Below are 14,937 nucleotides of genomic sequence, written 5' to 3' on the forward strand. Positions count from 1 at the left end.
GTGGCCGCGGCGGCTAATGGCCGGAGACCAGCATGGCAATGCCCTCAGGCGCGCGGCAGCGCGGTCCACAGCCCAGGCAGAGGCGACACCCTCTGTGCCCGACGCACCCCGGCGGCGCCTCCCATCGGCCTGAATCCTCGGCGCACAGCGACGAGCCCGCCACATGGCCATCATCCGAGGCTCTCGACCTCAGGGCGGCTCCCACGGAGCGACCAACCACGACGCGGCTATCCAGCCCTTCGGCGTGAGCGCACCATGAGCGGCAGTGGAGGCGACGTCCTCCGGCACGGCGCAGAAACCGACGGCCGGCAGCGCCCTCTGGCGTGCGACGTTGTACGAGCAAGCCCTCCGGCTACGGCCGGCGGCGACATGAACCGCAGCATCGGTGCCTCTGTGCAGAACTAAACAAATCGATGGCGATAGGGAACCTTATCCCTTCGGCCATTTGAGTCTAAGCCCTTCTAGTTTCTTTTATTGGCAAATGCGTCATCAGACTTAATATTACTTGAACACAAGCCATCAGGTTTATTGTTTTAGATTTTGGTTAATACCAGCATATAATATTGGTTGAGTTCTAAGGCATTGAGCCTATGTTTTTGGATGGGCCGACCATTACATCTGCAATGAACCCTAAAGATACTAGTACTTTTTTTACAATAAGTGCAACAACTACGTTTTGCATTTGATTTTCTTCTTCTTGCAAATCATGATGTAAATTCAAAACAATGATTGTGAAGTGTCATACTTAATATGACTACATCATATTTTATTTGCGAATCACAAGGTATGATGGCATCTACTGCGTAATTTGCAGATTATCCATCACTACTGTGAGGTCTACATCTTTTTATTTTAACAAGATGACTACCTTCGAAGTGCTCTTCCAAATATTAATATTATATGTGACTACCTCAAGATATTATAAGGTAATACTGGCATCTACTGCAAATTTTGCAGACTATCCATTATTACAGCAAGGTCTACATCATGTCACTTTGACAGATGATTACCTTCAAAGTGATTTTACACATTTTGCATAACATAAGGTAATAGAATTACGAACATCTACTGACAAAAGTCAGACTATGTTATCTATTACTGCGAGGTCTACACCGCATCCGGTGATTATCTTCAAAGTGTTATCCTATATAAATTGAGGTCAACACATATGAGTGTATAGCTAGCATCAGCTATCATAAAATTTGCTCCTTTGAAGCCATTATTGTTGTTCACTAAAATTATTTACTCTCCTAGTAAAGAAATAATAATAATGATCTTACATGATTAAAATGGCATTTTCTTCTAGTATCAATTATTTAAGCATCATTTTGCTTGAATAAGTCGTGGAAAATTACACAAATATTACTATTTGTGATGATATTGTCGTCCATACATAAAGGTAGAGACCATAATTTATAGCAAATATCGAGTGTCTCAAACACTATTACAAGATCCACATCACATTTTGGGTTGATATTTTATAGTGACTAACCCCATGTTTGAAAAATGTCATGGCTATTCTCTTGATAGCTAAATATGTACATATTCATTTTATGTCGCAAACTTCACTTAGTTCTCAAACTAAGTACATTATGGATGAGTATTTATTCACTTCGAATATTTTCCTTTAAGAGAAACATGCTGCCATGAGCACATCATGAATGATCGCCCATTTGTTTTTCAAGACCTCAAGTCTATTGCATCTCACAATTCTATCACATAATCAACTTCAAGTTGAGATCTCGTGATCAAATATTTTTATATGCAGATCCGGTTGAAAATTCCTTATACACTTTATCTCCTCTTAAGATGGTACTACCATTTTTATGATGAAGAAACATGGAATTTCTTAAAATCATCAGATTCACCCAACGGGTGCTATACCATTATTTGAAATTCTTGCTAGTACCGAGAATACTATGCAAGTTAGTGGTAACAACACAAAACCATGAGGAATTCGAAGTAAAGTGGATGCTAATAGACAACCAAAGATAGAATCATCTCTTAATAGGAATTGGCCGTTTTCAAATGATCAAAAGACAACTCTCCAGTTTGTCAAATGTGTGGTTATATAAATATTGTACCTATGATTACCAGACCATCAAACATATGGTCGAACCACACCACAAATTTATTAAAAGGCCAATAAGTTTAATGGGATAAATTTGAAAATTTGCAAATAACAACCAAATTCTAGTAAAGGATTGTTCTCAGAATCTTCATCAGAAGGAGGACCAAAATCTAGTGCAGAAAATGGAGGATGAACTCATTTGCACTCAAGCATATCGGGGACCTCAGGTAATCTCCTAATTATCCCACCATATTATTAGCCTATACTTGTACTACAACATGTAGTAAAATGTCCAATATCATATCCCTTGGATACAATATTCGATAAATTTGAATGTATGCTTCAATTCATACTCAATATTGTTGCGCACACAATGATTTTCTAAGTATTAATAAATTAAATATTAGGCTTGATAGCCTTAGCCATCCTGGTTTGGGGGTGATTAGAAAATTGTTGACAATTCTGTTGGTCACAACTTAACAAGTTGTAAAATATTCCCCATATCATCAGATTATATGTGCACCACATGTGCCATAGGGGAAATCTGTTTTAAGGAACTCTCACCTTAAAAATTCTAAGCAAGCCACTTATTCTTCCTTGAACGCATTCAAAAGATATATGTGGATTGCTTAACCATTATCTGGGGTAATTTAGATAACTTATGGTACTCATATACACATTCATAAATTGTTTAAGTGTGTTTCTAATCACACACAACCATGATCTTACCCGATAAATTGCTTAACTTATCAAAGTAGGAGCAAAATTCTCCTGAACAAAGGATAAACCCATTCGAATGGACAATGTCGTTGAACTCATTTCACGAGACTTTTATGATTGCATTCAGTACTCTATGTACATACCCATAATGGTTTTGTTAAATTTATTATCAAAGATATTTAAATGAATTACATGACCACTTTTAAAGAATTGTAAATTTACCAGCCTCTTGCTGGACACATACGACCTTACACACCGTAAGTATGATCTAAATCATACCAACTGCATATCATACTACTTAACCCCCTTGTAGTAACTACGTGGAAATCAACAAAGTATTTCCTATCTGCAATAATTCGGTTACATATCGATATCACCACTCCAGCGTACATCAATGGGCAGTTATAGAAAATTAGGGATCTATTTGAGGAATAACATTTTATCCGTCAATCAAAATTATTCATAGCCCGTATGCTGATTGCATCAGCAATAAGGATATTTTCCGGCATTAGGGGGAGATAAGTACCACAAAGAATGCCGGGAAATAAATTATAAATGTTATTGACATTCAATCCTTATATCCACGTACTCAAAGAATCTGAACTATAAGTTTAGAGAATCATATATTTGCAACACATTGCAAATTTGCCACATACATTTACTGATGAGAAGGTGTCACTAAATCCAATATTCCTGCAGTAAAGTGTCAGAAAGAGTGGAGGTACCTGATAAACCACTCTTCTCCCCAAATGAGAGCAAGAGGGGGAGAAAGTCTGACAACATGAGATATAACTTCTCATATGCTTCCGCGGAAACAGAAGAAATCAATTCCTCAACCAGTAAATGTAATTCAACATCAAGTTGAAAGACACCTCACTGGATGCTCATCATCCAAAGCCCGGCATAAATGTGCACAAATGTTTTGGTGCCGGGACATCGAAACACCTTGCCTCCATTTGTTGTAGGAAATCACAAGGAGTTAAAAAGGAATAAATATATTATCCACAAACTTCAATGATTCCATCAGAATCATATAAACTAAAGACTACATTTGTCGACATATATTTCTTCTCAAATTGCTAAACCTTTTGGGCCCCGAACCAAAATCCATGGTAGAGTGCCTCCTGCACTCATATTGGTTCACATAAAAGGAAGTAAGTAATGAAGAATAGCACTCGCTCTACAAATGAGTAGTATTTACCGCAGTAATACCTACTCCTCATAAGTATCTTCCATATGGAAAACTAAAAACTTCTCATTCATAGACAAAGTCAATGAGGTGGTGAGAAAGCGAGGCTTGTAGCAAAAGGGTTCACGCAGAGACCCGACATCGATTATGATGTAACATATCCTCTTGGTATGAGTGGAATTATGTTTCGATACTAAATATCATTGGCAATAAAAATAATAACAATATCCATGCAGTTGATGGATGAAGTGGCTACATACTCATATGAGTCTCTCATTTCGGAAATCTCTATTCAAGTCCCTGAAGGGCTTATACTTCTGAATCCAAAAGAAAATCGCAACAATTTTTGTGTAAAACTTCATAAGTCACTCTATGACTTGAAATAATCGGAAATTTATAATGAATTCTCTCAAGGGCTTACAATTCCAAATCCAAAATAAATCACAACATATTTGTGTAAAATTTCAGAAGTCACTCTATGGCTCGAAATAGTCGGAAATCATATGGTACTACCGACTAAATGAGTTCCTTCTTCAAAAGGATTACTCGAATAATGATGATTATTTACATGTTTAATAAAGGAATCCCAAATTTGATTTCCTTTCATCACCTCAGTGTATATTGATGACCTCATCATTAATGTCTATACAAGACCTAAACATACACATAATCATCTCAAGACGGGAAATTTGGATTCAACCAAATTTAGCTTAAGCTTACAACTTGAGCATTCTCTCAAGAATACATATCAGTCTACATATATCCAAGACATATACGAGAAGTTCAATGTGGATATATCAAACCAATAAAAGACATGTAATATGGTCATAGTACCCCTGATAGGGTACAAATCCATTCATACCTAGGGGTGATAATGAAGTGATATCAGGACCTGAAGTTCTATCTGACTAATGTCAAAGCACTCATATAATTGCAAAACTACGTCAGGCCTGACACTAAATTTGCTATCTTTGTTCAGAGTGCAACCCACAACAAAAGGTATATGGACGATATAAGAAATATTAGCTTATATCTCAAGCTCACAATAAAGCTTGGATATTTCCATCAGGAAATACAAGATATGACCATGATATGATATAATGATATTTGCTCTTTCTTTGATCCCAACAATGCCATATCAATGACTGAATTTGCGGGAATAGCCTTCATATGGAAGTCATCTGAATGAGCATTAATGGCTATTTCTAGTTATCATTTTGACATAATTGCTTTATTTAAAGGCACTGCAAAATATGCATGATTTGGCAAGAATGATTAACCACACTCAAAATCATGTGGCTGAGATTCATCAGAATCACATAACTTGTTCTTATCAAGATTCTAGCACTTGTGTTACTCGATATGTATAGGTTATATGAAGAGCAGTATCATATTGCACATTGCTCAAAATTCACTTATCCTCACGAATTATAGAAAGTGAGGAAACAATTTACAAACAAAATATTGGAAAATCCAACGGATTATTCATAATGTCATGATAATGCCATTGGAATTGGTCAGACACATCCTTTAGATTTGCAAAGTTCAGCGGGAGTAATCTCCCAAACTATAACCTATTAACAATGATCAGATTGCATATATTGTACTCTTTTTCCCTTGATGAGTTTTTCTCTAATGGTTTCTCATAAAAGGTTTTTAATGAGACAATATAAACACAAGTGTCTATATATGCCATATCATTTTCTCCTTATATTTTTCCTACCGGGTTTTAAAGGAGTTTTCAATGGCATATTAGATCGCACTCTTTTCCCTTATGAGTTTTCTCTCAATGTTTCTCATAATGGTTTTTAACGAGGCAATATCTTCTCAAAGATCATATATCATACTTTCTATTTTCCCTACCGGATTTTTTAAAGGAAGTACTCAAGATATATTAATTGTTCTCTAAACTTATCGATGATTTTTCTCCTTCTTCAAAGGTTTTTCCCATATGAGTTATCAAGAGACAATAATTATTATATGTTGCATCATTTTCTCCTTATTTTTCCCATTGGGTTTAAAGGAGTTTCAGCAACGTATCTACACTATTTTCCTCATATTTTTCCCACAGGGTTTTTGGAGGAGTATTTCTCAATATGAAGATGATGAACAATCTCAAGGCAAACATACTAAAGGAGTCTTTATCAAGATGGCGCATATAACCGAAGACAAGCATGGATTAAGGGGAGTGTTAAGAATTAATTATAATCCTAATAATCCATGCTTAACAACCGCCTTAGATAAGTAACCGTCATTAGTTACCGCCTTTATGGCGTCCTTTGTAAAGGTCGCGTCCGTTCAACGCGTCCTCTCACTTTGTATATATAGCCTTGTTTGTCATCAATAAAGAGACACTGTTCATTCCCATCATTCGCTCCTCTCTCCCTCTCTCTTTTTCCTATTAACAAATTCAATGGATCCTCCCTCCTGCTAATTTTGCTTTTGTTAAGTAAGCAACTTAGGTTCGTGGCATGTGCAGCGAGTGACCTTCAGCCGGAGAGATGGAGCGGAAAGACAAAATGAAAATTACTTGCTCGAATATAAGAGCGTTTAGATCACTATAGGAATATACGGTGAGACTGTTACCCTAAATAAAATATACTCCAATTTATGCGGAAGAAAAGTGGAAATAACCGGTTGCGAACTATTGTCAAGTGACCCAGTGAGTGATGCTGACAGTGCACCAGCTCCAGGAGCATTGTCTCCATCCGCCTTGTCCTTTTTGCACGTTGTAGCCTAGCTTAGCTTACCTTAGCTTAGCTAAGAGACTACTACTATTAGTGTGTGGGAAGAAAGATGCTGCTCATTTTTTAACAAAAGCGTAGTAGGAGATGGGAATCTGCTGTCGCATTCATCTTCCTCCGCGAGGAGAGGAGGAAAAAAAAGTCTCATCCGCCGCATTCGTCTTCACTGAGGTCGCTCTCGCTGTTCAGCTCAACGTGGAATCAGAAAAAAAAAGTCAGCTTGTTCTCCTGTTAGTCGTAGAATTATGCAGACGATTACATCATGTGTTTTTTCCTTCCCATGATAGGCCTTCTCTTTTCTTTCTCTTTTTATATTGTCCAATCATTCTACACAACGGGGTCTCTAGATAACAAGTTCCTGATAGTTCGGTGCACACAGAATTCTTCCCAGGAACTTCTGAAGACTACATCGAGAGTGTATGGAAGCAGCAGACGAGGAGAGGCCACTGCTGAACCATCGCTGCCTGCGTCCACAGCTACAGGTGATGGATATTCCTCTGCCCAACCAGCATCCCTGCTGTCTATTGCATGGTACTCAAAACAATCGAGCGAGCTTTCTCTTGGTATTCGAGATGGACGTTATACGCAGAGAAAATAGGATCGGAGGGAGTACTACTAAATGTGGAATCTCCATATGGAACTCAGTAATCAAATTTTATTATGTTGTTCAGGACGAATGTTCAAGATACACGAGCGATGGAACAGTTGATAGCGACAGACAGCCTGCTCCCAAGCAGAGCACCGGCAACTAGAGAGCATGCTTCTTCATTCTAGGTACTGCACAATGCTTAGTAAGAACATCTGCTTTGATGCTCCACATTTTCCGTACAGAAGTAGTAACATGTTGAGCCTTGGACCTAAATCAGGCGCCGAATTCAGCGAATGCTTGTGCTTCGCCGCCATCGCCAAGAACTTGGTCACCTACCTCACGACGGTGCTCCACGAGAGCAACGTCGACGCCGCGAGGAATGTGTCCACCTGGGTCGGCAGCTGCTTCCTCACGCCGGTTGTCGGAGCCTTCTTGGCCGACTCTTACTGGGGAAGATACTCGACAGTTGCAGTTTTCCTCTCCGTGTACATCTTTGTAAGCGAGACAACCAGAATGCTGTCAGATCGGCTTAATCTGCAACGTTTCTGAATTTACTGTACAACGCTGTGCAACATTTCTGAAACTTTTTCATTGACAATGTGCCAGGGGATGTTCATCATGACATCATCGGCGGCGCTTCCGTGGCTCCTGCCTCGTTCTTCCGACGAGGGCGGTGGTGTCCATCGTACCGCCGTCTACCTGAGGCTCTACCTTGTCGCCCTTTGCACTGGCGGAATCAAGCCCTGCGCCACGGCCCTTGGCGCCGATCAGTTCGACGGCGCGGACCCGGCGGAGCGCGTGGGCAAGGGCTCCTTCTTCAACTGGTACTACTTCTCGATCAACATTGGCTCGCTGCTGTCGGCGACGTTGCTCGTCTGGGTGCAGGACAACATCGGGTGGACCGTCGGGTACGCAATCCCGACGGTGCTCATAGGATTCGGCCTCGCCGTGTTCGTCTCCGGTGGGAAGATTTACAGGTACAGGCCACTGGGAGTGGGAGGGAGCCCACTGACAAGGGTCTCCCAGGTGGTCGTCGTAGCAGCAAGGAATTGCCGTCTCGAGCTGCCCGATGACACCTCGGCCCTGCACGAAAATGGCAATGCTCAGCACACCGGGCAGTTCAGGTTCTTTGACAAGGCTGCGATCGTGCTGGCGTCGTCAGAGAAGAAGGGCCCGTGGCGGCTCTGCACGGTGTCGCAGGTGGAGGAGCTGAAGATGCTGCTGCGGATGTCACCCGTTTGGGCGTCGATGCTCGTCTTCTTCGCGGTCACCTCTCAGATGTCAACCACGCTGATCGAGCAGGGTATGGCCATGGACAATCGTGTTGGCGCTTTTGTCGTGCCGCCGGCGTCGCTCTCCACCTTTGACATTATCAGCGTTCTCATCTGGGTTCCCCTCTACGACGCCGTGCTGGTGCCGCTCGCACGGCGCGTCACCGGCGAGCACAGGGGATTCACGCAGCTGCAGCGCATTGGCGTCAGCCTTGTTAAATTATGATCTAAATTCTAGAACCGTGTTAGACTAGACGTAGTACAAACGGTGTGGGTCTTTGCGTTGACGTCGACGCATGCGAGTACAACTCGTTTACTTGTCCTTCAAGGACTCTCATGTATCGCCCTCTTATATACCCCGTGTAGTCGTACTTCAGACGGTCTGTCGTCTCGTGCTTGTAATACTCCTCCTCATAGTGATTGCGCCTTAGTGCGTCCGTGGTTTTCTCCCGCAAGGGTTTCCACGTTAAATTCCTATGTCTCTTTGTCTCGTTTATTTCTCGGTATTATCTAACAAGTGGTATATAGAGCTGAGGTTCAGATACGAGATCAGAGATCGAGAGATAAGGGTTGCGTGCACCGCCGCCGACGCGACCAGGCGATCCGACGAATCCGAACACGGATCAATATCTGCTACTATCTTCATCTCGGTGAATAAGTCATTCGCGTAATTCTAGGTTGACGATTTAACTATCTAAATATATATTATATATGACAAAAAATATATATTTAGAAATTACATCCTTGTAGAAATCTAGTGATGTATTTTTCATAATATATAACACATATTTAATTGCTCAAATCAATGACCTAGAACTACGTGAATGACTTATTCACCTAGACGGAGATAGTACTACTGCCGCCCTACGAAGCCGAGACCGACAGTTTGGAGGCGATCGATATATCCGCTGTCCTCGCGCACGTTATCGCTGGCTCCCGAGGAGCAAACCGATCCACCGAGTCACTGCTAGTACTACTTGGAGACAAAAACCATCCGATTAGTACTTTGACTAGTACTAGTTCACGTGATCGTACTGTAGCTGCTACTACTCCATACGTGGACGCCAAGGCTGATCTACAGATCAGATTTTTGTTCTCTGTTCAATCGCTACGTCCACTTTCCAGCGACTGCCAGGTGCTATTATCCTATTTTCTTTGCCCTGCAAATTAAATTCTATCAAGAATTTTTTTCTACCAGCTTGTACTACTTTGTGTACACAGATTTACCTACTCATGGCTTCCATGAAGTACGATCTTCCGCTGCTGAACCGTGACACAAGGTTTACCCTATGGCAAGTTAAGATGCGGGCATTGTTGGCACAGGCCGACTATGATGTAGCACTGGATAGTTTTGGGAAGAACCGAATTCAGGACTGGACTGATGAGGAGAAAAGAATTGATTGTAAGGCTTTGTCACAAATTCAACTCCATTTGCATAATAATATTTTGCAGGAAGTTTTGAGCGAGAAAACTGCCGCCGCTCTATGGTTAAAGCTGGAAGGGATTTGCATGACTAAAGATCTCACCAGCAAGATGCATCTGAAGCAAAAATTATTCCTGCACAGGTTACCCGAGGGAGGTAATGTTTTGAATCATATTTCAGAATTTAAAGAGATCATATCTGATCTAGCTGCAATGGAGGTTAAGTATGAAGAGGAAGATACCGCTTTAATGCTACTTTGTTCATTGCCAAGTTCCTATACCAATTTTAGAGACACCATATTATATAGTCGTGATACTCTCACGCTTAATGAAGTTTATGAAGCTTTGAACTCTAAGGAGAAGATGAAATTAATGGTGCGTCATGATGGTTCGAGTTCATCCCAAGCCGAGGGATTATCTGTTCATGGCAGGACAAAGGAGAAGAACTCCAATAATGGAAACAGAGGCAAAAGTAAAAACGGCTACAGGGGCCGGTCGCAATCCAGAGACAAGAAGTATTGCAGATATTGCAAGAGAGACGGGCATGACATCTCTGAGTGTTTCAAGTTGCAGAACAAGGAAAAGAGGAAAGGTAACAAACCAGGTGAAAATTCTGCTAATGTTGCTCGTGATGATAGTTCCGATGATGCTCTTGTCGTTATTGCTGGATGTGCTGAGACCAATGATGAGTGGGTACTTGACACTGCATGCACTTTTCATATGTGTCCACATAGAGATTGGTTTAATACTTTTGATTTCACTACTTCTGCTGGTTCCGTTTTGGGTTTTGACAATTCACCATGCAAGATTGAAGGCATAGGTTCTATTCGAATCAAGATGTTTGATGGCATAATCAGAACTTTGACAGATGTTCGGTATATTCCGAAGATGAAGAGAAATCTTATTTCTATGAGTGCCCTCGATGCAAAGGGGTACAAGTATTCAGGTGGAGATAGTGTTTTGAAAGTCACCAAAGGTTCCCTTGTTGTGATGAAAGGTGACTTAAGTTTGACCAATGGTCTTTATTACCTTCGAGGTAACGCTACTCCAGTTGTTTCAAAGAATTCTGATTGTGATGCTGCTAACCTTTGGCATATGCGTCTTGGACATATGAGTGAATTTGGTTTAGCAGAGTTAAATAAGAGAGGTCTTCTTGATGGATATGAACCTAGTAAATTGAAATTTTGTGAGCATTGTATCTTCGGCAAGCACAAGAGGGTGAAATTCAATGCTTCGACTCATACAACTGAAGGTATTCTTGATTATGTGCATTCTGATTTATGGGGACCATCTTGCAAGAAGTCACTAGGTGGTGCTAGTTACATGCTGACTATTATTGATGATTATTCGAGAAAAGTTTGGCCTTATTTCTTGAAGCATAAATATGAAGCATTCTCAGCTTTTAAGGAGTGGAAGATTATGGTTGAAAGACAAACTGAAAGGAAGGTAAAAATACTTCGCACTGATAATGGTATGGAATTCTATTCTAAGCAATTTAAGAATTATTGCAAGTCTGAAGGCATTGTCAGACATTACACCATTCCTTATACTCCTCAACAAAACGGTGTTGTTGAGCGTATGAACAGGACCATTATTTCCAGAGCCCGTTGCATGTTGTCCAATGCAGGTTTGCATAGGCGTTTTTGGGCTGAGGCTGCTTCCACTGCTTGTTATCTCATTAACCATTCACCATCTATTGCTCTTAATAAGAAAACTCCAATTGAGGTATGGTCTGGTTCACCTGCTGATTATTCACAGTTGAGAGTTTTTGGTTGCACTGCTTATGCTCATGTTGATAATGGAAAGTTGGAGCCTAGGGCTGTTAAGTGCATCTTTCTTGGTTATAAGTCTGGTGTTAAAGGTTTTAAATTGTGGAATCCTGAAACCCAGAAGGTTGTTATTAGCAGAAATGTTATCTTTAATGAATCTGCTATGTTACATGATGTTTCATCTACTAATGTTCCCGTTGAGAGTGAACAGCAGCCTATTGTTCAGGAGCCTACTGTTCAGGTGGAGCATGTTATTGATTCAGGTGATACATCTGGTAATGAAATTGTTGATGCACATGATGAACCCGTCGTTAATGATGATCATGTCACTCCTTCTCCAAATCAGCCTATTGTTCCACCCAGTTGGAATCTTGCACGTGACAGAGTTAGACGGGGTATTAATAAACCTGACAGGTTAATTGAAGAGTGCAATATTGTTTCTTTTGCTTTATCTGTTGCAGAAGAAATTGAAGGTAATTCTGAGCCTTCTTCATATTCCGAGGCTATTATTTATGGTGATAGTAATAAGTGGATGACCGCTATGCATGATGAGATGGAATCACTTGAAAAGAATGGCACTTGGGATTTAGTAAAATTGCCTAGAGAGAAGAAACCTATTCGTTGCAAGTGGATTTTCAAGAGGAAAGAAAGTGTTTCTCCTAATGATGAGACAAGATATAAAGCAAGGTTAGTTGCTAAAGGTTACAGTCAGATTCCAGGTATTGACTATAACGAAGTCTTTTCTCCTGTTGTGAAGCATAGCTCTATTCGCACTTTACTCAGTATTGTTGCCATGCATGATCTTGAGCTTGAACAATTGGATGTTAAAACTGCATTCTTACATGGAGAATTAGAAGAGGATATTTATATGGAACAACCTGAAGGTTTTGTTATTCCTGGAAAAGAAAAGCTTGTCTGTAAGTTAAAGAAATCTCTTTATGGATTGAAGCAATCCCCTAGACAGTGGTACAAGAGATTTGACACCTTTATGCTCTCTCAAGGTTTCAAAAGGTCTAATTATGATAGTTGTGTTTATTTGAAAACTGTCAACGGTTCAACTATTTATTTGCTCCTTTATGTTGATGATATGCTTATTGCTGCAAAGAGTATGTCAGAGATTAATGAACTAAAGAAGCAATTGAGTAATGAATTTGAGATGAAGGATTTGGGTGCAGCAAAGAAAATACTTGGCATGGAAATATCCAGAGATAGACCGTCTGGAAAAGTATATCTAAGTCAGAGAGGATATATTGATAAAGTTCTTCATCGTTTTAATATGCATAATGCCAAGCCGGTGAGTACACCGTTAGCTGCACACTTTAAATTGTCATCAGCTTTATGTCCTAAGTCAGATGCAGATATTGAGTACATGTCTAGAGTTCCCTATTCGAGTGCAGTTGGTTCACTTATGTATGCCATGGTTTGTTCTCGTCCGGATTTATCATATGCGTTGAGTGTTGTCAGTAGATACATGGCTAATCCTGGAAAAGAGCATTGGAGAGCAGTTCAGTGGATTTTCAGATACCTGCATGGTACTTCTAATTCTTATTTACAGTTTGGGAAAACTAGAGATGGACTTGTTGGTTTTGTTGATTCTAATTTTGCTGGTGATTTGGATAAGAGAAGATCACTCACAGGTTATGTTTTCACCATTGGTGGTTGTGCTGTGAGTTGGAGAGCAACTTTGCAGTCTATTGTGGCTTGTTCAACTACTGATGCCGAGTATATGGCTATTTCTGAGGCATGCAAAGAAGCTATCTGGTTGAGAGGTTTATACACTGAGATTTGTTGAGATTCATCTTGCCCTACCGTATTTAGTGACAGTCAAAGTGCCATACATCTTACAAAGAATCCAATGTATCATGAGAGGACAAAGCACATTGATGTCAGATTTCACTATATTCGAGATGTTGTTGCTGAAGGTGATTTGAAGGTATGCAAGATAAGTACTCATGATAATCCTGCTGATATGATGACAAAGCCAGTTCCTACCAATAAGTTTGAGCTTTGCTCAGGCTTAGTTGGTATTTCTCACTAGTCCTATGGACTTTGACGCACAAGGTGTTTATGCTCATTTGGATGGAGTTATTCACTTTCTTCGACTACTGGAGGGAATTTGGATCAAGGTGGAGATTGTTAAATTATGATCTAAATTCTAGTACTGTGTTGGACTAGACGTAGTACAAACGGTGTGGGCCTTTGCGTTGACGTCGACGCGTACGAGTACAACTCGTTTACTTGTCCTCCAAGGACTCTCATGTATTGCCCTCTTATATACCCCGTGTAGTCGCACTTCAGACGGTCTGTCATCTCGTGCTTGTAATACTCCTCCTCATAGTGATTGCGCCTTTGTGCGTCCGTGGTTTTCTCCCACAAGGGTTTCCACGTTAAATCCCTGTGTCTCTTTGTCTCGTTTATTTCTCGGTATTATCTAACAGGCCTCGCACTATCCATTGCCGCCATGGCGTACACCGCGTTGATCGAGACTAGGCGTCTGGCATCGGCGCCGGAGACCTCGATAAGCATCATGTGGCTGGCGCCAATGTACTTCATGCTGGGCGCGGCCGAGGTGTTCACCAGCATCGGCATGCTCGAGTTCTTCTACGACCAGTCCCCAGGATCCATGAAGAGCTTGGGCACGGCGCTCGTGCATCTTGCCGTCGCTGGCGGGAGCTACCTCAACTCCGCCCTGCTCGGTGCCGTCGCGTTGGCCACGGGGTGGATCCCGGACAACCTCGACGAAGGCCACCTGGACAACTTCTTCTGGTTCATGGCGGCTCTCAGCACGCTCAACATGTTGCAGTTCGTTTACTATTCCATCAGATACAAAAGCTAAAGGCCACCAAAATAATTATTTGAAGGGGAAAAGGTGTGGCTGAATTGCTTACGTGTACCCACCCACCCCAAGAACTTTTCCTTTTTATTTGAGTTAATTAATATCACCATAATACATGAAATTGTGAAGCGTTAACAGATACATACATAAACTAGAAAAAACCATACAAGTGGTCACTTAACTTTTGACGAGTTAACAATTTGGTCCAAAATTGTGTAAAACAGTCTACCTCGGATGCAAGGTCATTAAGAGGCACGCGGCCTGCGTGTTTTTTTATAATAAAAACCTATTGAAAAGAATATATTTTCAGAAAGTCCTCATCTAAG

At 40.9% G+C, this 14,937-nt stretch overlaps 1 pseudogene; it reads left to right on the forward strand.

The window, feature by feature from the left end:
- The first annotated feature begins 7,143 nt into the window (after positions 1–7,143).
- Positions 7,144–14,611, forward strand: LOC123161996 (protein NRT1/ PTR FAMILY 8.3-like; annotated as a pseudogene).
- The last annotated feature ends 326 nt before the right edge of the window (positions 14,612–14,937 follow it).

Source organism: Triticum aestivum, chromosome 7B (assembly GCF_018294505.1).
Source record: "Triticum aestivum cultivar Chinese Spring chromosome 7B, IWGSC CS RefSeq v2.1, whole genome shotgun sequence".
In the NCBI taxonomy this organism is placed as follows: domain Eukaryota; kingdom Viridiplantae; phylum Streptophyta; class Magnoliopsida; order Poales; family Poaceae; genus Triticum; species Triticum aestivum.